This window comes from Chlorocebus sabaeus, chromosome 8 (genome assembly GCF_047675955.1).
Source record: "Chlorocebus sabaeus isolate Y175 chromosome 8, mChlSab1.0.hap1, whole genome shotgun sequence".
In the NCBI taxonomy this organism is placed as follows: domain Eukaryota; kingdom Metazoa; phylum Chordata; class Mammalia; order Primates; family Cercopithecidae; genus Chlorocebus; species Chlorocebus sabaeus.
The window spans coordinates 19,064,445-19,087,920 of record NC_132911.1 but is presented as its reverse complement, the minus strand read 5'-3'; the positions used below and the strand labels follow the sequence as shown (position 1 = coordinate 19,087,920).

The window sequence follows — 23,476 nt, the reverse complement described above, 5'->3', positions numbered from 1 at the left end:
GTCTGGTAATATTATTCCGGGAAATTCAGTGATGTGTGCACAGTCCCATATTCATTCACAACTTGATAGTTATTGGTGATGACTTAGGTTTGTTTATATTCGGACCAAGTTAGAAAAGGATTGAGCTGTTTGGAGCCCCATTCGAGGTGGGGGAGGATGGGACACAGCGTCCTTACCACGCATGACATTTCTCAACTTAGGAACAATGGCCCCACCCAGTAGATTTTTAGAAGTGCTACATTTGGGGAAAATTTGATTCCAAGTTTGATTTACACTTCACTGCCGGTCATAGACTAAGCCAGTGTTTCTTAGCCTTTGATTTAGAGCTTTAAAAAAACTACAGATGCCCAAGCCCATCTCCAGAGTTTATGATTCCGTGTGTCTCGGGCGGTGCCAGTTACCTGCAATTTTGAAAAGTATCCCAGGGGATCGTAATGCGTCTGCAAATGGAGTTAGTTTGCAGTGATTGCTGTTTTTGGTCCCACAGCCCTGACTGTACAGCAGTGTGCAGTCAGCAAAGCCCTAAGGCCAATAACTCAAACACATTTTTAAATGAATGTTTGCACCATACTGACCTTCCAGGAAATCTCTTGAAATCATTATTGAAGGACAAGCACATGAGACCAGCGTTTCCTGGAGTGTTTCCTGGAGACTACTAGAGTTGTGAGATATTTTTCAAAGAAGAATTTTGTGATCAAATAAGTTTGGGAAAATACTGTATAATGGATTCCTCTCTCATAGAATACAACGTACCTTAGCCTAGGAAGGTTCTGGGAGTTCTAAAGTAAAGACATGTTTTGTTTAACCTCCGGGTTCCCAATTTTCTTCTCCACAGAATCCATTTGCAGCTGGACATTTGTCAACCTTCTTAGGTACAATGTCCCACCCAGTAGCCTTTGAGGAGTGCTGCATTTGGGGAAAACCTGATTCCAAGTCTGACTTACACCTCATTACCAGTTGTAGACTAAGCCAGTGTTTCTCACCCTTTGACTTGTAGCTTTAAAAAATTCTACAGATGTTCAAGCCCATCCCCAGAGTTTCTGATTCTGTGTGTATGGGGTGGTGCCAGTTACCTGCGATTTTGAAAAGTGTCCCAGGGAATCTTACATGTTGTAGAGGTTGAGAATCACTACATTAGGAAGAGTTGTCTAAGTTCTTCTTCTCCTTCTTCTTCTTCTCCTCCTCCTCCTCCTCCTCCTCCTCCTCTTCCTCCTCCTCCTTCTTCTTCTTCCTACTTCTTCCTCCTCCTTCCTCCTTCTTCTTCCTTCTTTCTGTAAGGCTACAGTGTATGTCTCCATTTTACAACTCTGTATTTTTGTTAGTGTTTTCTGAGATGGAGTCTTGCTCTGATGCCCAAGCTGGAGTGCAGTGGCACGATCTTGGCTCACTGCAACCTCCCCCCTCACAGGTTCAAGCGACTCTTCTGCTTCAGCCTCCCAAGTAGCTGGGATTACACTCAACACCATGCCCAGATAATTTTTGTGTTTTCAGTAGAGACGGGGTTTTGCTATGTTGGCCAGTCTGGTGTCAAACTCCTGACCTCATGTGATCTGCCCACCTTGGCCTCCCAAGGTGCTGGGATTACAGGCATGAACTACCATGCCCAGTCCCATTTTAAAACTCTTTTTGATGTGAAGCATGTTTCCTAGAGGGAATTGGTTTTGTGTTGAAAGAAAACTGAAGTGATGTAGGGAATCTGAGGTCCTTAGCCTCCTGGGGACTCTACCTCCTGTTCCCAGCCTGGGCATTGGCATGGTTCCATTGCACATCTGGACTTGCAGGTTAATTTGAGATATAAAGAAGCAGTAAAGAGGGTCAGCACTGTTGAGGGGATTTCCTGAGCTCCTCAGGGCAGATACTACTGGGACTTGGAACTCTGGTTGGACAATACAAATGATAATTTGGTGACATGGAGGTTGAATTGAAGCTTTCTTGGTGAAACATTCTTTGTATAGGTTCTTCTCATTTTACACCTCATGACCTAACACCTTCTAGAATAGAATCTCCATTCCTCAGCACCATGCTGTGAGAAGCCAGGCAGGAAGTAGTGCAGTAAGATTAGTGGGTTTTTACACTTACTATTCAGGGAATTAATATGGGAATAGTAAAGGGGTGTGTCACAGCCACAGGCTTCTCTGATGGCTGTTTTCCAAGGAAGAGCTCAAACGACAACATCCAAGGCTGAGATGAAGTCAGAGGAATCTACCTATACCGTGATGATCATCTCATCGCTTGTGGAAAATGCCCAAGTAGCTGTAGGTTTAATCAGAGGCAAGAGAATTAAGGTTGTACTTTTGTGGCCCATGAGTGCTTTGATGAGGACGTTTGTGTCTGTCTTTCTTTTGGTCCCATGTGGTCATTCACCTTGTCACAGAAGTTATGCCAGGATTTACTAAAGAGTGTCATCTCAAACAGCAAGCGGCTCCTTCCAGTTAACTTGTGGTTGGAGGAGAGAACCTTTGCAGGGCTGCATTCTCTTAGCAGTGCTCTGAAGCAATTTGCCCGAGAGTGGACCAGAAGAAAGGAAAGGTGAGCCAAGCACTCTGAGTGTTCCAAGCACCATGTAATCTATTTTACATACGTAATTCTCTCATGTATTATCTATAATAACACTGGGAAGTACTTCTTAGTAGTTCTTTGTGGAATAGATGAGACCCAGTGGTTCAGGGAGATAAGATAACTTGTCCAGGGGTACACAGCTAGAGAGTGATAGGGCTGGGATTCAGACTTAAGTCTGTTGGGTTCTAAAGTCCACTTTGAGGTCCCCCTGACCTATCCTGCTGTCTGTGGTTGGTACCCATGACAGTGTCACCATCCCTCACTTCAGAACATCTTCTTTGCTGTTGAACTGGATGGCAAGCCCTTAATTCCATTAGGAGAAAAATCATAAAGAGATGCCTTATAACTGATGCTTTAAGGTTACCTTATACTGCTATCAGCCTTGCACTGCAGCTGTCAGTAGTCATTCTAGGACACACTGTGAAAGAAAACAATATCATAGCTAGTCAGAGGATCCCTGCATTCATCTTCACTAAGTATATTTAGATTTTACTTTTGATTTCAGAGTAGTCAATTGTATTTATTAGCAATACTTTTTGTCTAGAATTTAGTGGCATTAGCTAGAATTTTTTAATGGCATAAACAATACCCTGGAGGAAATAGGATATCACCGTGTGATACAAAGCTAACATTAGTAAAGTAAATATTAATCCAAGGTTAACCATTAGCCTAAACTTTCTCTTCAGATTCCAAGATAAGCTTTACTGTGTCAAAAAAAAAATTTCAGCCCAGTTTGACATTCTAATATGAAAATCACCAAAGACTTGCAAAGGCCCAGTATGAGTAATATTAACTGGCTCCATAACTTAATTACAGAATACCAATAACATTGCCTGGGACCACATGATTCTAAGCTTTTATCACAAGATTTCTCAAATGTTAGCTCTGGGAGATGATCGTTTAGTTTGACTATTATCTTCTGCAGATGAAGAAACAGCAGAGGTAGGTGATGTTTCAAAAGTCACAAGGCTGGGTGGATCACAGAAATGGCCTCTTTACTGCTTACTTTGTCACTTTAGTTTTGCCTTTAATTGGAGTATTTTTAAGAAACACTTGGGCTGAGTCTATAAATGTAGCAGACTATTAGGTGTGGCCCAGTTTGTACTTATGTGTTACTCAATCTCAACTGATCAACAGAAACATGCCGCAGAGGCTGCAGGGTGTGTAGAGTGATGGCTGTCAGTATTCAGCCTCATTGGTCTGAGTTCTCTCAAACCCAAAGTGTGAGTAGGTGGCCAACAGATTTTGGAAGCCTTTGAAATATTATTCTAGTTGCTTAGTTACTGCAGAGCAATCATTATTTTTTCATTGGTGGTTCCAACCCCAATGTGCAGGCTTTGTGGCTGCTGCAAGGTAGCAGTGACAGGAAGAATGAGGAGTTTAAGCTGAAACTGAATGTCTGAAAATGAGCATAATCCTGAGCAAGGCTTGCTATCAGAGTAAGTAATGGTTGATGATGTTAACAAAAATTGAATGTACTTCTCTGCAGCTATGTTGTTGTGAATTATACTTCCTTATTAGTAGAAAATACTGAGATTTGGTAGCCTAACACATTTTGACAGTGTCAGTTAGAATGGGATCAAATGATTATACTTTTAATGCTGGAAGTTGATCTGATACTATATATAGGGCATAATTTTGCATTAGATCCAGTGCAGCTTAGGATTTTTTCTTCTCAAGACATTCCCAGATAAACATAAGCTGAGGGAGTTTGTTACCACTAGACCTGTCCTACCAGAAATCCAAAGGGACTTCTGAGGGCTGAAATGAAAGGATACTAGAGAATAAGTCAAAGATGTATAAAGAAAAAAGTAATATCAGTGTAGATAAATACACAGACAATTATAGAAGCTAGCATTGTTTTAACAATGGCTTGGAACTCTACTTTTTGTCTTCTACGTGATTTAAGAGAATAATGGATTTTTTTTTTTTTAAAAAGGTATTGATTTATGTTTTTGGATACACAATGTACAAAGATGTCGTATTTCCCCTTAGTTTTACTAAGGTATGATTGACAAATAAAAATTGCGTGTATTTAAAGTGTAAAAAGAAAAGTAACTTTTTTCTTCAGTGTATGTGTCCATGTCAGTGGTTGCCCTCGGGCTCTAATTTGGCTATTAGCCCATTCCATTTACTGGGACTTCCAGCTGAAAAATTATTTGAGGTACCTCAAAATGGGACCTGTTGAAATGGCTGTCTTTCTCCAAGTGAGCCTGTTATTTGGTGCTCTTTTTACTACAAGTGATAGCAAACCCAGTTCATACTGGCTGTAGCAAATAAGAGAATCTGTGGGCTTATATACATACACAGGGGCTACTGATTTCTAGGATGCCTTAATCCAGGGACTCAGATGCCTTGGCTTTGCTCTTTATGGTGGCTTCCTTTTTAGTTAATGGTAAAAAAAAAAAAGGCTACAGCATCTCTAAATTTAAGTCAAGCTGAAGAGTGAGCATGCCTCTCTATGTCTTTCCAGCAGATCCCAAGATTGACTCTCACTGGCCTTGACTGGGTCATGTGTCTATCTCTAAACCAATCTCTTTGACGGGGTGGATTGAATTACTCAATTGACCAGCTCTTAGTCATGTGTATCACTCCTGAAGCCAGACGATTTTCTTCACACCTGAACTACAAAAAATGTTGGTTTTACTAGGGGCTCTCAGGCTCTTTAAATAAAAATATCAGGACTTTGAGGGCAAAGAGGCAATAAAAGTTATATTCCTCAACCTGCCCTATACAGTTTTGCTAATGTATATTATAAGTTTTATATTATCTAAGTAGTCTTTCATTGGAAGTGCTGCTTTTTTTTTTCCTCATAAGATTTGTCTATTGGTGTATTTGAATTATCTGTGAAAACTTTAATCATATTCTTCTAGTATGCTGCATTCACCAGGATAGTATTTAAAATCCCAATGAATGGAGGAATATAGTCACTTGCAGTGCCTAGTTATAGCCGTGACCCTCCTAAGAAAGGGCCAAGTTACAGGACATTGCTATCTGCAAGCTGATTTGTATTTTTATATATATATAATAGCTATCTATATGTATATAGATATTATATATTATATATTTTTTTGCTCCAGCAGCTCTAGGACTCATGTAGGTAACAGAGATAGCTGAAATAGAGCCTGGGCTGGTAGTTGATCATCTTTAAGAAAAATTGTAAGCTTTTGCATCTGAATTCTTTTCCTGTTAACGAAGATGAATAATTTTCTAAATTGAGAAAGTGAGAATAAATTTGTTAATCCTTTGAAATTATACTGAGCTCACCATTTAAAAATATCTACAACAGCAGCTTTCTGTCTACATGTTAAGAGACCAATCTAACCATATCAAGATAATCCATTTTTATTCCCTGCTTTATGAGCTTTGGGTCCCCAGAAAGTGAAATTATGAGTATGTATTAATATATTATTGATACTCAGTAGCTGATGTATTTTACATGTTCATTCCAGGAGTTAGAGAATCCCAGACTTCAATTAAAGTATTTTTATACAGTAAGTGCCAGGTTGTTTTTTTTTTTTTTTTAAGACAAAGTCTCACTCTGTTGCCAGGCTGGAGTGCAGTGGCGTGATCTCGGCTCACTGCAACCTCCGACTCCCTGGTTCAAGCGATTCTCCTGCCTAAGCCTCCTGAGTGACAGGTTTTTAAAACAAAACAAAATGTGTATTTCACAATTAATATGTTGCACAATTCTGCCACAAATTAATACAACATTTTAATTTGGGGACTTTAAGAGGACATTATTTGAACTTTAGTTTTACTAATAGCAAAGTGGGTGAGAGGGGATATCAAAATTTCATAATTAAGTATGAAACTATGAGTCAGGCCTGAATATGCTATTTATATCTGGCAGTATTACCTGCTCCCCTATTCCTCCCCAATCCCAGCTGCTTTTAAGATTCTATATTTGATTTTCACAGTTTTACTGTGATGGCTCTTAGGTATATTTTATTTCTATTTCTCCTAATTGTGGTTCATGGAGCTTGTTGGATCTCTGGCTTGATATCTTTCACCAGTTTTGGAAAACTCTTGGTGGCTGTCTCTGAAGCTATTGATTCTTTCTCATGGTTCTCTTTTCCTTTTGGAATAATAGTTACACGTATATTACTTCTTCATGTCTTAAATGTGACTTAAGCTGTTTCTCGTATTTTCAATTCTTTTGTTTTTCTCTCTGTGCTTCTGATTAGATTTTCTTCTACTAACACCTGTTTTACTCCAATAAAACTTTTCTGTGTCTACCCTTTTAAACTTATCTATTGAGTTTTTAATTTCAATGATTGTATTTCAGTTTTCCTCTTTTTATAGAGCCTAGGTATCTGGTAAGATTCTCTATCTTTAACATGTTTTTTGAATGTAGTAATTGTAGTTACAGTAAAATTCTATTTTGATGAATAAAATACCTAGATTACCAGTAAGTCTATGTATTATCAGTTGTTTATCTTGGTTTTGGTCATTTGATCTTGTTTTCTGTCATGCTTTGTAATTTTTTAATAAGTGCCTCATACTCTATGTGAACATTTTTAGGCTCACTAGATGCTGTTATATTCCTCCAGGGAAGATCTGTTGTTTTCTGTTGGCAGTAGGATAAAGATGTTCATCTAGATTGAATCAACAATTATGATAATTGGAGTGAAATTTCAAGTTAGTCTGTTTTCATTTGGTTTATTTCTAAGGTATAAGCCATTGACAGTCTCAGCAGAAAGCCTGCAGTATTTACCAGGACTCTGTCCATAGTAGGCCCTAAATGTCAACTCCTAAGTTGAGTGGCTTGGTCATAAAGTCAGCTTAGCTTTTTAGCCTCTTAGCAGAAGCTTTCTGTTTATTTTCTTGTCCTTTTACAACTCAAAGCTTTGGAGTGCAAAGGCTGGAAAGAATGTTTGGTTCATTTTTCTGAAGCTGTCTTTCCTCTCGGATCTTTGTGCCTCGTGTTCTGGCTGCATTGGTAGTCCTAGATTTCATTTTTCATCCCAGTGAGACTGCTCCAGGCTTTGGGCTGCAGCTGTCTGGTTGGCCAATGTGGCCTGGCCAGAAATCAGTGAATGCTCTGAAAAGAGCAAGCAGTACAAAGGAGGGTCTCCCCTCAGGGTGTTTTCCTTCGCCCCTCAAGTTTTGCGTGCCTTGATTGAAGACCAAAGTCTGCAAACAGCAAACAGCAGCCATTCCTCCTTCTCTTCCTCCTCCTCCTTTCTGTCCTTTCCCTTCCTTTTTCATCCAGCTTTTGTAATTGTTCTCAGTGGGAGACTTAGTGTGGTATTACTGTTACTTTCTGTAATTCCTGTGCAATCCAAATTTTTCCATGACTGCAATATGTATGGTAGTATTATCTATTCGTATCAAGGTTTTCCTATGGGAAAATAGGGTAGGCAAATACCATAACTGTTTTTCAGTTAAAATCATGTTATATGCTATTAGTATTCATCCTTTAACTTTTTGTTTATTCAGTGTCGAACATGCTAGAAGCTGAGGACACTGCTGTGAACTAAATAGGCATAATCCCTGCCCTTGGTTGAGGATCTTATAGTATGGTAGAGACAAATACCTATGTATCCATCTCGATCTCTACTTAAATCTACATCTATATATAATTACATATTATTGTAAGAGCTGCAAAGGAAAAGTAAAATGAATTATGAAAGAGACTTAGAACACTGACTTAATTTACACCAGGGGAAAGGTTTTAGAGAATGTGCCCCTTTGGAGGTGTTGGCTGAGACCCGTAGTGAAAACCAATTAGCCTGAACTTTCTAGAAGAAACAGCACATGCGCCGCAGACCCTTTCAGCCAAGAAGTTGGTTCATTTAAAGAACTGAAAAGATGCCAGTGAGGCTTTCAGCAGTGAAGAGGACATGGAGGGAGTGGGAACAGAGGAAAGTGATGTGAGCTGAATTTGGAGCTGGGGCCAGATCAAAGTGGACCTTTTAGTCCGTGCTAAGGATTTTGGAATTTCTCCTAAATGATGTGGGAAGCCGTCACAGGATTTTGAGTACGGCACTTTTATGGTTGACAATTATCACTCTGGACTGGGTGTGGTGGATAGGCTCAGGTTCATTTTTACATAAATGTTTTTGGTGTTAAAACTTCCTCATTGAGTCAGGGTGCTGTGACTCATTACTGGATTCTCAGTACTTAAGGATGTGAGGCAGGCGGATCACTTGAGGCTAGGAGTTTGAGACCAGCCTGGTCAATGTAGCAAGACCCCCAAGAGAAGGTACGGAATAAGGAAGGAGAGGGCGGTTTGCAGGGTCGACGTGATCTTGATATCAGATAGGATGAAGATTCGAAAATGTTGGGATTCGGCAATATGGAAATCAGGGGTGACCTTCAGAGGGACAGTTTGAGTGGAGTGGTAGAGGCGGATGTCAGAAGTCAGACTGAGTCAGACTGAGGAATCAGGAGAGAGAAAATAGAGACACCTTGGGTCAGTGCCTTTTTATGAAACTTGGTGGTGTAGGCCTAGAGGAAGGTGTGTAGCATAGTTCTGAGTAGTATCTAACACACACCCAAATGTCAGTTCACAGTGAATACAGGGATGGTAGGATCTGCATTCTTGCAGGTCAGAATCTAATCATTTTGCTTGTGTATTAAAGTACAGGCTAAGCTACCCCCAAATGCAGTTGCTTAAATAAAAGTTAGGACTTCTCTCTTAAAGTCAACAGATGATGATTGACTCCACATGCAAGAGAGGCTATAGGAAAATAAATATTTTCTTCCTCCAGGCAGCAGGATCACAGGTGGCTCACTCCTAAGTACAGGAAGGATGTACACAAAGTCCCAGAGCATGACAAATGGTCACTCCAGTGCGCCATCCTAAAGTCCTCTCACTTGACTTTGTGCTGGCCTAGCTCACATAATAGGGCTGGACTTTTGAGAGTGATAATGCTAGAAATGGTGATAAATTTTTTATTTGAATTGCAAGTAGCGTAGTGAATAGCTAGGGGGATAGAATTTGAGGATGGCATCGTCGGTAGCCGACGTGTTGCCTTACACTTGAGGGATGACCTGCGGTGCCACCTGCACCTGGACCATGAAGGTTGGAGCTGATCTGGAACATGTTCCAGCCCATCTGCTGAGTGAAAGCAGGCTGCGGCACTGGCGTAATTTTTTCCATTGCTCCAGTCAGTGTGGCCACACCTATGGGATCCAGTTATCCCGCATGCTAACCAGCTCTTTATTTTTCTTTTGAATTAACTGTGGCAGAGGGCTGGACTAATGTCTCATGTGATGTGATGCCAATAGTTTGGCTCGGCCATTGGCTGTGAGTGCTCTAGGGGACCTGGGAGGCATCTCAGCCGCCTCTCTAACTTTACAGTTAAAGACACAGTCTTAACTGCAAAGTTGCTGCAGCTTGTTACTCAAGTCAGACGGCTGGAAAGCAGCAAGGCCTGGACCGAAACCCATGCTTTGTTCTTTTAAACCCAGTGGAAGTGTGTCTTATCCCCCCTTATATTTTCGTTGTCTGGCATGCTAACCTGATACCTACTAGATGCAACAGGATAGTTGGAGTTGCTAATTAAAATTTTCCTTTCTTGTTAATTTTTAATTTTTTTTTGAGACAGGGTCTTGCCGTCACTGAGGCTGGAGTGCAGTAATACAATTACAGATCACTATAACCTTGAACTCCTAGGCTCAAGAAATCCTCTCACTTCAGCCTCCTGGGTAGCTGGGTAGCTAGGACTACAGATGTGCGCCACCGTACTTGGCTTTTTTTTTTTTCTTCAGAGATGGAGTTGGGCTTTGTTGTCTAGGCTGGTCTCAAACCCCTGGTCTCAAGCAGCCCTCCTGCCTTAGCCTCCCAAAGTGCTGGGATTACAGGCCTGAGCCACTGTGCCTGGCTACTAACTGAGATTTTCTTATGCCACATGCCGCAGACCCAACAGGAGAACTAGTATCGTGTTGAGAACAAAATTATGAATTCTCCAAGGCCAACTACAACTCTCAGTCTATTTCCAGGTGCAAGAAAGGGCACTGATTTGTCAGACTTTGATTAATGACAGATAAGAAGAGACCTGGGATAGAGGAGAAAATGGACTCTTTCTTTGTGAATAAGTACATGCTACCCTCTCTCTCCTTCCCAAAGGGGAGTAAAGAGTCTAATGGGGTTTGGATGTTTCCATGCTTCTGAGGTGGGTGTGGCGGGCGAGAGGGTTTGTCGTGTCATTTGCAGGGTGTCTAAGAGGGGAGTAAGCGAGCTGTGTGCTTTTTTATTGGATGACTACTGTTTGCACTTGCCAACCTGTCCCAGTACTGATAGAGAGCAGTAAGGTGTGGCAGTATCACCAACTGCAGAGGAAACAAGTCAGCCTCCTCAAACTCATGATCTCTGAGAGATACACTAGTAGGACCCCACTCACAAGCGGGCCCAATACTGGCTCTGACCTACAGAGTTAAGACTGATGGGGCCATCAGGAGGTGGGGTAGAAAGGCTCTCACATCAAAGTGGTATAGCATGGGGCTGCCAGCGGGGGTCTGCTGGATGATGTGGTCAGATCTAATGAGAGATCATTAGTGCCCAGAGGAGGGGACTGAGGTCCCTGCCAGTAAGACTTGATAGGGGTCTCCATCCATATCATCTGTGGTGACCACTGAGGAGATGACAGCAATCTTAGCACCACTGTGATAGGTTCATATGAAAGATGGGGAATAGGCCGGGTGCAGTGGCTCAAGCTTGTAATCCTAGCACTCTGAGAGGCTGAGGTGAGCGGATCACCTGAGGTCAGGACTTTGAGACCAGTCTGGGTAACATAATGAAACCCCGTCTCTACTGAAAATACAAAAATTAGCTGGGTGTGGAGGTGCGCCTGTAATTCCAGGTATTAGGGAGGCTGAGGCAGGAGAATCTCATGAATACAGGAGGTGGAGGTTGCACTAAGCTGAGATCGTGCCACTGCACTCCAGCCTGGGCGATAGAGCAAGACTCCATTTCAAGAAAAAAAAAAAAAAAAGAAAAAAAAAGTGTAGGGATAGCAACAAAGAAAATGACTACTTTCTACTGAGGGAAACATCCTTTCCAGCGTTTCTGGGCTCTATGATCAGAGGAGCATGCACAGAGAACAGGGATGGGGTGTGGCAAGCAGACAGCACCCGCCCCAGTCTCTCGGCTCACGTATGTCTTCCTGTCTGAGCCATTAGACCACCTGCTTGGCCTGCTCTGCAGAAAGGAGGGGAACTTAGAATTGGGCATAAGATTGAGATGTGGACCTTTTTTAAAAAAGAAGGCTCTTCATTATTTAAATCTCTCAATAGTTAGAAAAGTACACTACAATGAATTCTGATGAACCTATCACTCAACTTCAGCAGTTATTAACATTTTCCCGTTCTATTTAATGTGTTTCTCTATCTCTGGTATTACCTGCAAGCTAGTAGGTAGATCTAGAAACTTGACTAGATTCAGCTTCAGTTTATTTTTAGGCAAGAATACTTAATAGTTTGTGCTGTATATACTGGACTATTTTCATAACCCAAAAAATGAACTAAAATGTTCTGGGATGGACTGAGAATTAAGGTTGCTAACTTCCCGGGGGGAGAGGGGACAACCAGAGTGCAGCTAGTGGTAGCAATTATTGGAAAAAATAAAACCACTATGTTCAGCCTCTTCAGATACTCTGGTTATAGAGGCGAGGTGTAATGGAATTTTAAAATTGCATTTTGCACTAGGGATCCAAATTCAATAAATGTGTGAGTTGGCAGACAAGGCAGTTTTGAAAACTGCTCCACAGCTCTAAAATGGTCAGATTATGGAGAGGATTTTTTTTTTTTTTTTTTTTTTTTTTTGCCAGGCTGTTGCCAGGTTGGAGTGCAATGGCACAATCTCAGCTCATTGCAACCTCCACCTCTCGGGTTCAAGAGAGTCTCCTGCCTCAGCCTCCTGACTAGGTGGGATTACAGGCACCCGCCACCATGCCTAGCTAATTTTTGTGTTTTTAGTAGAGACAGGGTTTCACCATATTGGCCAGGGTGGTCTTAATCTCCTGACCTCGTGATCTGCCCGTTTTGGCCTCCCAAAGTGCTGGGATTACAGGGGTGAGCCACCACACCTGACCAGAGAGAGGATTTTAAGATATTTCAGACAGTCTGCCATCTTATCTCAAACGTGTGGGATGGTCGTGGGACTCCTTGAAGCACAGTTCGGTGGTGCATAGGGCTGGAGGGCACGGCCAGGGTCAGACTCCTGAACCTCAGGCAGTGAGAGATGGGCCAGCTGTGGCTTTGGTGCCAGGTCCACACCATATGTGTGGCTGCCCTGTTAGTATCCACCTGCCCTGCCAGCATTTGTTGAGCAAAATGAGGCTATGTATTTATTGTCCCTGCATGATAGGTGAGCCTCATGTGAAAGAGCAGCATAGCTTTTTGGTTCTGTCTGATACATTGGGCTGCATGGAGGAACCCTATGAGTAAGAGGCTGGAAATGAATGCCGGATTCCAAGAGGCTGTGGAAATTGTTGCAAGAGACCATTGGCACTAGGTTGCATTTGCTAGGTCCAGGGGACCTGCGGGAGAGATGGTTTCCAGGGCTGAGAGTCTCCAAGTCCCCCCTAGAGCAGTTCATACAAGAGATACTGAATTTTAAACATCTGCTAGCTGGGCACGGTGGCTTGGGCCTGTAATTCCAGTACTTTGGGAGGTCAGGGCTGGAGAATTACTTGAGGTCAGGAGTCTTAAGACCAACCAGCCTGGACAGCATTGCAAGATGCCATCTCTACAATACCAGCCAGGCATAATGGTGCGCTTGTATTCCCAGCTTATCTGGAGGCTGTGGTGGGAGGATCGCTTGAGCTCAGGAATTTAAGGCTGCAGTGAGCTATCATAGCACCACCACAATCAAGCCTGGGTAACAGAGACTGTTTCTCTAAAAATTAAAATAAGTATCTGCTAGGCCCAAAGAATGGATTGCCAGCTTATGACGGAACCAGACCTGTTAAGGACTCTTACTCCTTTTCTTCTTCCTGCTTTATCCCCAACACCTTGAGGGAGCTAGCAGTTGTAAAGAGAGAAGCCTGATACATCCCCTTCCCGAAACTAGCCTATCCCTGGAAGGAGAGATGGAACTCTTAAATTAGGTTTGCAGTATTGATTATTAAAAGAGATTGGTTTGGGAGACCAAGGCGGGCAGAGCACTTGAGGTCAGAAGTTCAAAACCAGCCTAGCCAACATGGTGAAACCTGTATCTACAAAAAGTACAAAAATTAGCTGGATGTGGTGACACACACCCATAATCCCAGCTACATGGAAGGCTGAGGTAGGAGAATGGCTTCAACCCGGGAGGCAGAGGTTACGGTGAGCAGAGATTGCACCACTGCACTCCAGCCTGGGCAACTGAGATGGACTTCATGTCCAAAAAAAAAAAAAAAAAAAAAAAGGAATATTTTATGACTTTAAATGACTGTTAGTTACCTAAGAGTGAACAGAAAGGTCCTGGCACCTGCCAAGGTTTTCATCCAGAGCCGAGGAAGGCCACCCACCCACTGCTGATTTTTTAAAGGGGCAGAGGGAGAACAAGATGATTTGTTTGATCACGTTCCAGCAGTTGTGCTTGTTCAACATTCTAGTTGCTGAGACAGTCAGTTGATGTTTGAATGAAGAAGTGGGTAAGGGCTAATTTGCAGGGTACAGCTGGATGAGGAGAGGATGAACCAAGCTGACTTCATCTTTTTCATGTCTTGAGATCAAAGTAAAACCTCCGAATGCTATAGCCATGGGAGTGTATCCTTTTAAATGATCTGCCGGCGGGAGGTGAAAAACCCACTTCCAGTTCATTTCATCCTTGTCCCCTGTGTATTTGTCATTTAGTATCATTTCCACCAGTTGTAACAAGTATAATTTTGATTCTGAATCCCTCATACTGTCTTCTTGCTTTTCAAATATGATTTTTAGGATTTTTGGGACTGCAGCAATTTTCTGGAGAAAGTACTCAATTATTTCTCATTATGGCTTATGTATCTTCACTGGAAGAGAGTGAAAAATAGTCTCCTTTGTGTTTTGTGGATGTTCATGAAAAATCTTACTGTGAATTATCTGTGAACCCAGATAATACACATTAAGTGTGCAAACATTTAATAGTACTGTGAAATGCCATTAGCGTTTGCTATCCAATTTCCACCTTTAGCATGGGAATCGTGCCTTGCAACGTTACCCACCCAAAGGAAAAAATAATTTTATTTGCAGTTGGGTAAATAGAATTAGTTTGAACTACTAGAATAATTTATTGTAGTTGCTGAATAAAAACTTCTCTGTCAGTAGTATGTACACAGAAAGTGATTTATTTGCTGGCCAAGGAAACCTTTCCCTTCATTGATATTTGAGCCTTGACCATAGGTAAGGCTAGTTTATCTGAAGAGACTCTTGAGTCCTGTTGCTTTTTGCTTTCTTGATTTCTCATGTTAAGCTGTTCTGAAAATTACTGTAATTTTTCTCTTAGAATCAGTGTTAAGCCTACAATACTGCTGTTCTTTCACTGAATATCCATGAAGAATGACAAGGAAGGGTGAACATTAATGACATGAATTTCAACGTTTTCATTCGTTTCATCTAGGCAGATGAGTTTGATAGGTAGTTAAACAAGTAAATCTTCTGGAGAAGTGGCTCTGATGTTACGGGTTGGGGAGATGGAACTCTAAAAATTTTAAAAGCGTATGAAAACACGATTATTATTTTAGGGGAAGTATGTAAATATTTTTGTTATTGCTGCCAATGTTTTTCTGGTTGACGGGCTGATTTTGCTGTTTTCAATATGAGAAAAACACTTGATGGTGGCTGATGTTTTCTAGCCATTGAAAATAGGAAGTGATTGGCATGTTCCGTTGATGTGGGAACCCCTCAGAAATAATGTAATGACTTACTTGGTGAAAATGAGGCAGGTAGTTTTAATCCAAATAATTTGAAATAAATCCATCTTATCTTTGTAGGCCCTACAGAAAACTTACAGTAACTTCTTTTAGGAAATTCAGGCATGTCATACATTAGCTTTCCAGGTAGCCCTTGTCTGATAGCAAAGAGGGCAGAGGTTTCTGTTCCCATTTTGCTGAGGGACTGTAGATTTGCTTTAAAGCTCTGAAAAGTCAGTGGCGAAAATATCTGAGGCTGTTTTTCAGTGGGCTTTGGCTGGGAAAGCTGAAAGTAATGCCTTTCTCTGTGACTTTCCAATATAATTTTTTTCAGATATTGGTAATTTTCATCCAGAGTTACTTTCAAAAACCCCTTTCTGCTTTAGTCATTAACTTAAAATATGTGTAGTTCCCTTTTAGCATAAATGCCGTATTGGCCGTATTAGCTGGGTAGAAAGAGTGGCAGCTGACAGTGACTCTTTACCTGGTTCTGTTTTTTTGGGTTTTTGGCTACTCTTAATTGTTTTCTGGACTTTGACCAGATAGGCAGCAGGCTGAAGTCAGTAACAATTCTCAGGTGCCCCCCACTCTAGAATTCTAGGACTCCTGTAGTCATAGGTGTTGAGGTAGGGACTAGCTCCTGTAGGATAGCAGGTTTGTCAGATGCATGTCTTAGGCATGTTGGATATGGAGCTTCAAAAATCAGAGACCTGTAATCCTGGTGCTTTGGGAGGTTGTGGCCGGCAGATTGCTTCAGCCCAGGAGTTTGAGACCAGCCTGGGCAATATACCAAAACCCCATCTCTACAAAAAATATAAAAATAGCCAGGCGTGGTGGCACACATCTTTGGTCCCAGTTACTTGGGAGGCTGAGGCAGATCACCTGAGCCTGGGAGGTTGAGGCTGCAGTGATTGTGCCACTGCACTTCTGCCTAGGTGACAGAGCCAGACCCTGTCACCAAGAAAAAAAAAAAAAAAAAATCAAATAAATAAATAAATAAAAATCAGAGGCATCTTTGTACTTTTGTTTGTTTTCCCTTTTTTCCTTTTTTGAGATGGGGTCTCGCTCTTGCCCAGGCTGGCTGGAATGCAATAGTGTGATCTCAGCTCACTGCAACCTCTGCCTCCTGGGTTCAAGCCTCAGCTTGATTCTTGTGCTTCAGCCTCCCAAGTAGCTGGGATTACAGGCACCCACCCCCACACTTGGCTAATTTTTGTGTGTTTAGTAGAGATGGAGTTTCACCATGTTGGCTGGGCTGGTCTTGAGCTCCTGACCTCATGATCTGCCCGCCTCGGGCTCCCAAAGTGCTGGGATTACAGGCGTGAGCCACCAGGCCCGGCCTGTACATATCTTCTTAAATTAGAAGAACCCTCCCAGCGTGAGCCACTGCCCTGAACACCTTGGAAACCCTGCAGCCATGGAGTCAGAGATACCACTCATTTCCGTCCCTGTCCTCATTACCTCTTGCTCTCCGTTTCTGTCTGGATTAGGTTATGGCTCCTTTTAGGTGTTAATGAGGAGTGGACTGTTGAGACAGTTGGAATAGCTTCTGTACCTTTGTAGGGGGAGAGTACAATTCTTTACTGGATTGGTTAAATGATCCTTTCAACTGTTCAAGCATTCAGATTATAGCCAACAGCAAAAATATGCTTAGAGAAAATTGGCTTCCCATAATTAAAATGATTAAAACAAATATTAAACCTTGGGAAACAGCCAACACTTTTTCTTTCTTACCTTTCTAATGAGGTATAGCTTACATAAAGTACACAAATCTTAAGTATACAGTTCAACAGAGTTTTACATATGAATATATCTGTTTAATCACCACACAAATCAAGATGTAGAACACTTCTAGAACCAAAAAACATAGGCCCCCAATCTATGCTCCCTTCCATTTAACATCCCCTGCCCCAAAGTGCACCACTCTTTGGACCTCTAATCTGACCAAACATCTTGGATTACTTTTGCCTGCTCTTAAACTTCATACAAATAACATCACAGAGTATGTCTTCCTTTATGTGTGACTTCTTTCATTGTGTCTCTGAGATTGATCTGTATTGCTGCACATAGCAATGATTTGTTCTTTTGTTGCTGTGAAGTATTGTATTGATATAATTTATCCATTCTACTGTTGATGGATAATTTAGCTTATCCAGTTTTTGGCTATTAGGGATAAATTTCTGAATATCCTTGTACATGCTTTCTGGTGGACATGTCTGTTGTTGACCTACTGGGTCATAGCGCAGGCCTAGGTTTGTCTTTAGAACACACTGATAAACAGTTTCACAGATTGGTTACATCAGTTTCAACTCTACCAGCAACGTATGCGAGCTCCAGTTGCTCCACATCCTTGAAAGCACTTCGTATTGTCAACAACCAAATTTTAACACTAAAAAAAGTGCTAGCTCCAATTTAAAAGTAGTTTTGTTTGTTTGTTTTTGCATCTCCAGAACTCAGATACTTCTTAAGTTTTAATTCACCAAGTGCCAATATTCAGTATTGGGTTCGAAGAGCTTTATTGTATCACAAGATCTATAAGAGGACAAAACATCACTCCTGCTTTGATGAGTTTACTGTATTTCACTAGGGTCTCAGAGAGAGTAGTCCGTCAGCAGTGTGAGTCAGGTTGTGAGCAAGTGCCACGATCAATAGTCTCTCAAACCTGTCTTAACAGCAGGATCTAGTACCCACCTTAAATAGTCAATTACGTGATGCTTGTCGCTAGTGTCTTTTCCATTTTCCTCTAGCACTCTGCTACCATTAACTGTGTACTTTCCAGGATACCCAACTACGCCCAGCTGGCGAATGGTAGCACTGTGTACTCCCTATCGGTCTCCTTAAAAGCTCTCTCATTTCTTTTCTACATTACAGAATTGATTGCCCCCAGTCTTGCTTTTGACTCAGGTAAATGAAGTTGCAGTGTTAAAATTGCATCATGGTTCATTTATGTTACCTCCTTCTGGAAGTAATTTTATTTTGGTAATGGATTCTAGGACACATAGTGTCTGAGCTACAACAGATTAGCCATTGATACTTGGATGTTTGCTCTTTTGAGGCTAATGGAGAATTTTGAAAGGAAGTCTTGATAAATATCTCCATAAAGGAAGCTGTGTATTCTACCTACATTTAAAGGTAGCTCTAACAGGGAGCTATGGAAATGGATAAAAATTGAGACAGAAATTTTAAATTACTACAATACGAGGATGAATTGGAACTGTATATCTGTTGGTTTGGACCATTTCATTCTGGATATATTGACTGAGTAGAATCTCAGATTTTTTTGAAGTTTTATATATATTGCCACTTTAGACCTTAGATTCCACCAGACTTTTCTTTATACTCAGTATAAAATGAAAGAATTTAAAGTCCTTTTGTTTTTCGCGGTTAACACAGTACTGAGTATGGAAATTCAAATGATTATTTGATGTTTATTTAAATTTTGGATAATCCTGGTCCACCATCAGAGCCTATATTGCACCCATCTGATCAGAATTCTTATACAACCATGCACCACATAATGATATCTGGGTCCGTGATGGACCGCATATATGATGGTGATCCCATAAGATTATAATACCATATTTTCCCTGTGCCTTTTCTATTTTTAGATAGGTTTAGATACGCAAATACTTACCATTGTGTCATAATTGCATTCAATACAGTAACATGCTTTACAGGTTTACATCCTAGGAGAAATAGGCTACACCACGTAGCCTAGGCGTATAGTAGGCTCTGTTACCTAGCTTTGTGTCAGTACAATATATGATGTTTGCATGATTAAATCACCTAAGAGTGTGTTTCTCAGAATGTATCCCCATTGTTAAGTAACACATGACTGTATAACACGTCAAGATATCTCTACACTGCAAAAAACCAGTGTTTGAATGAGAAGATATGGTGGATGATTATATCCAATTTGATCTTTTCTCATTTGTTGAGACTAAAACCTATATATACACGTGAGTTACTTTTAGAGAACTCAGTGGAGTTACATCATTTTCATAGTTACATTTTATACACCTTGCATTAAATTCATTTCTAGATACTTTATATTTTTGATGACATAGTAAATGGTGTCTTGTTTAACATTTCATTTTCTAACTCTTTGTGCTTATATGAAAATATAATTGATTTTTCCACATTGCATTTTACATCTAACAACCTTGTTAAACTCTTACGAATTCTGATATTTTATATGTGTTTTCTTCTGGATTTCGGAGTTTTCCTATTTTCTACGCACAGAAAATAGACACATCAGTAAATAATAACATTTTTATTTTGTCTTTTCTAATCCTTATATTTTTAAATTTATCTTCCTTGCCTTATTGCATAGGCTAAGATCTTGAGTACAGAGTTTAAGAAAAGTGATGGTAGTGGGTATCCTTATAATACAGATCACAAAAGGAGAAGTTTTAACATTTCCCCAATAAGTGTAACGTCTGTTGTAGGGCTGTTGTAAATATCTTTCATAAGATTAAGGAAGTAGCCTGCTATTTCTGGTGGATGATGAGTTTTGTCACAAACTTTGTCTGTCACACTGTCTTTTAAATGTGGAAAATGGCAGTCCTGACCCAGTCTCATTAACATAATATTTCGGATTGACTTTTATTACCTAGGTTGGGTTCCAGGCTGATCCTTCTACTCTTTCTTCTGGCTAACAAATGTTGGAAGAATTCACGTTTACAATCACCTAAGTCTCCCTCTTTGTGCTGGCGTACATCTGGTTCTGAGCAAGTACTGGCTCATCATCAACTCAGGACTTCAGGGGTTTTTGTTTTGTCATTTTTCACTCCATCAGGTCTAGGCTTGAGTCTTTGCAGTTGAACCAATCTGTGCCCTAAGCCCGTATTTTGCCATTAGCCCTAAAGGTAACCGAGTGTTTGCATTGACCAGTGAAAACTCACCCATTAGGAGAGGAGGAAATAAGAGTGTGAGTGAGTTGTAGGCAGCACAGAGCTGTTCAGAGGGCTCTGAGCCAGAATCCAGGTACCTGGAGTCTCGTGGCTTTCTCATGGCAAGCACCTCACCCTTGAGAGCCTTTGCCTTCTCATCCTTAGGAAAAGGGGGGTTGGCTGTAAGTACTCATCAAGGGCTGCTTTTGCTCTAAGACTCTGAATCGTTAAGGGGTAGCCCATTGTTATCCTCTTTTACGTTATCCCTTTAACCCTGAAGGAGTTGAGAATTTTAATCTTATATTTTCAGATGGGGAACTCCCTTACAGAGACATCAAGCAAGGGACTTCAAATCCTAACAAGAATAGAGCACCATGTTTTAGATCTGACCTGCAAAATGGAGATTGAATATATTTAATTACACTTACTTAAAATGCAAAAGACCTATTTGCTTAGAAACGGAAACATCTTTTTGGTAACTAATATTTGTTGTACCAGGTTTTTTATAACGTGTAGCACATATTAAGCAATCCATTCAGGGTGTAGATCAGTTTCCTGTGCCTGCTGTGACAAATGACCATAAACATAGGACTTTTAAGCTTCTTTAAGCTTATTGTTTTAACGAAAAAAAATTATTTTCTCATGGTTCTGGAGACTGGATATTCAAAATGAAGTTGTCAGCAGGGCCACATTTCCTCTGAAGGCTCCAGGAGAGAAAGAATTCTTTGCTTCTTTTAGCTTCTGGTGGCTCCAGGCCACATCACTCCAGTCTCTGATCATGGTCACATTGCTTCCCCCTTTTCCGTGTCAAAATTCCATCTGCCTGTCTCTTACAAGAATACATGTGATGACATTTAGGGCCCATCCAGATAATCCAGGATAAATTTCTCCTCTCAAGGTAATGAACTCTACTACATCTTTTGTTATACAAGGTAATATTCACTCTTTTTGACATAGAAGACAAAAGGTTTTATGGATTAGGAGACAGACACATCTTTTTCGAGGCCACAAGCCATTCTAGCTACAACATGGAAACTGTTACTATATTTTGATGATGATGTAACTCAAGATAACTAGAAATGGGCATTTAAAGACTAGATCAGCTTTGAAGTTTTTTTTTTTTTTTTTTTTTAATGGAGTCTTCCTCTGTTGCCCAGGCTGGACTGCAGTGGCACAATCTTGGCTCACTGCAACCTCTGCCTCCTGGATTCAAGCGATTCTCCCGCCTCAGTTTCCCAAGTAGCTGGGATTACAGATGTGTACCACCACGCCAGGCTAATTTTTGTATTCTTAGTAGAGACAGGGTTTCACCATGTTGGCCAGGCTGGTCTTGAACTCCTGACCTCAGATGATCCACCCACCTTGGCCTCCCAAAGTGCTGGGATTACAGGCCTGAGCAACAGTGCCCAACCTGAAGTTTTTTAATGTAGGAATAGAGGTGCTCTATTTTTAGCACTACAAGCAAAGAAGCTAGAGAAAATACTTGACTATCTCTCAAATATATCCTTTGAACTTCCTGTTTATTTTTATTAGAATTGATCATTAGAGGATCTTGAGTTTGAAAGATATCTCTAACTACCTGAGTTTAATGAATGTCATAAATACAGGTGAAGAGATTTAATTTAAAACAAATGACGTGATAGTTGAGGAGTGTATTAGTTTTGTAGTCTACCAAGTAGGCAGTCCTGCTACATTGCCTGGAGAAGTGACAGTTTATGCCAAAGGAGACTGAGGGGGGTCCTTTATTTTATCTTTACTTACTCAATCTGGGAGTCCGATTAAAATTTTTTTCTATGATGTTTATTGACTTTTAGAACTTTTCCAAAAGTTGGATTTCAGAAAAAGTTGGAAAGTGTTTTATGAAAGTTGGATTTCAGAAAAAGTTGGAGAGTCTTTAAAGTGATACATAATTTCTTCTCTTTATATACAGTAGGAAAAGGATATTTTTCAGCAAGGATGCTTGTAACCTTTAAAGTTTGGCCAAATTTGTAATACAGTGGATACTTCAGTTCCTGAAATGCAGTGAATTCATTGAGGTCCTTTTATATGCAAAGCACACACAGCATGATGGAAGTGACCTAGATGTGTTCACTCACTTGTCACTCATTTATTCCACCAGTATTTACTGAATCCCTGCTGTGTGCCTGGCACTGTTCTAGGAGCTTGAGAAACTGTGCTGAACAACCCAGATAAAGGTTTTGCTTTCATGGAGCTTGCATTCTCATAGGGCGAGGTAGACAATTAAAAAACCAGAGAAATACTAGAGAAAAAGTGCTATGCAGAGAATGAGAATGGCATGTGCTACACAGTGAGCAATGGCTTTTTTTGACTGGATGATCCAAGAAGGCTTCTTGAAGGAGGTGATTTTAAGATGAACTGTGATTGGACACGAAGGAGTGAGTCCTGTGGGTGGACAGCACAGGATGCAGAAGCATATAGGGGTGCTGTTCCAAGGTCCCCAAGGCAAGAAGGAGTGTGGCAGCTTCAAGGAGCCAAAATGTGGAACACCGTGGCTGCGGAACCTGTGGTGGGAAATGAGGTTACAAAGGACATTTTGGACCTGTCACCTAGTTTCGTGGATCCCCACCTGGGCTTCCCATTAGAAACATCTTGCAGGGTTTCACCGTGTTAGCCAGGATGGTCTCGATCTCCTGACCTCGTGATCCACCCGTCTCCGCCTCCCAAAGTGCTGGGATTACAGGCTTGAGCCACCGCGTCTCTACTAAATATTACAAAAAACTAGCCGGGCGAGGTGGCGGGTGCCTGTAGTCCCAGCTACTCGGGAGGCTGAGGCAGGAGAATGGCGTGAACCCGGGAGGCGGAGCTTGCAGTGAGCCGAGATCTGGCCACTGCACTCCAGCCTGGGCGACAGAGCAAGACTCCGTCTCAAAAAAAAAAAAAAAAAAAAAAAAAAAAAAGAAACATCTTGCAGGAACCTAAAAACAAAACAAAACAAAACAAAAAAACAAACTACCTGAATCTCACCTGAGAAAAACGAAATTGGAATTTCTGAGGATGGGACTAGGCATCCATTTTTGTGGCCGTTTTTGTTTTGTTTTGTGCTATGCCCAAAGGGATTCTAATCTAACAGGAAACCACCGTGGGTAATTCAGGATTTTGAAAAGGTAGGACGTTTAGATTTTGTTTGAAAATCAACAGATTAATTTTAAAGTCTTTTAATGTAGAGAGTGATATGACCTGTTT

The 23,476-nt window shown here is 41.0% G+C and overlaps 1 protein-coding gene across 11 annotated transcripts in view; it reads left to right on the top strand.

Annotated features, from left to right (window-relative positions):
• The window catches only part of CSGALNACT1 (chondroitin sulfate N-acetylgalactosaminyltransferase 1), a 359,890-nt gene that overhangs the window by 174,323 nt on the left and 162,091 nt on the right, over positions 1-23,476 (top strand). The window contains exon 1 of one of the 11 annotated variants that reach the window (XM_073017980.1): positions 3,420-3,501. The exons of 9 other annotated variants lie outside the window; for them this stretch is intronic. The gene's annotated coding sequence lies outside the window, so the exon portion shown is untranslated. Of the gene's footprint in view, positions 1-3,419; positions 3,502-3,976; positions 3,999-23,476 lie in introns of those variants that run through there. One more of the 11 variants, XM_037983736.2, reaches the window with a different exon arrangement.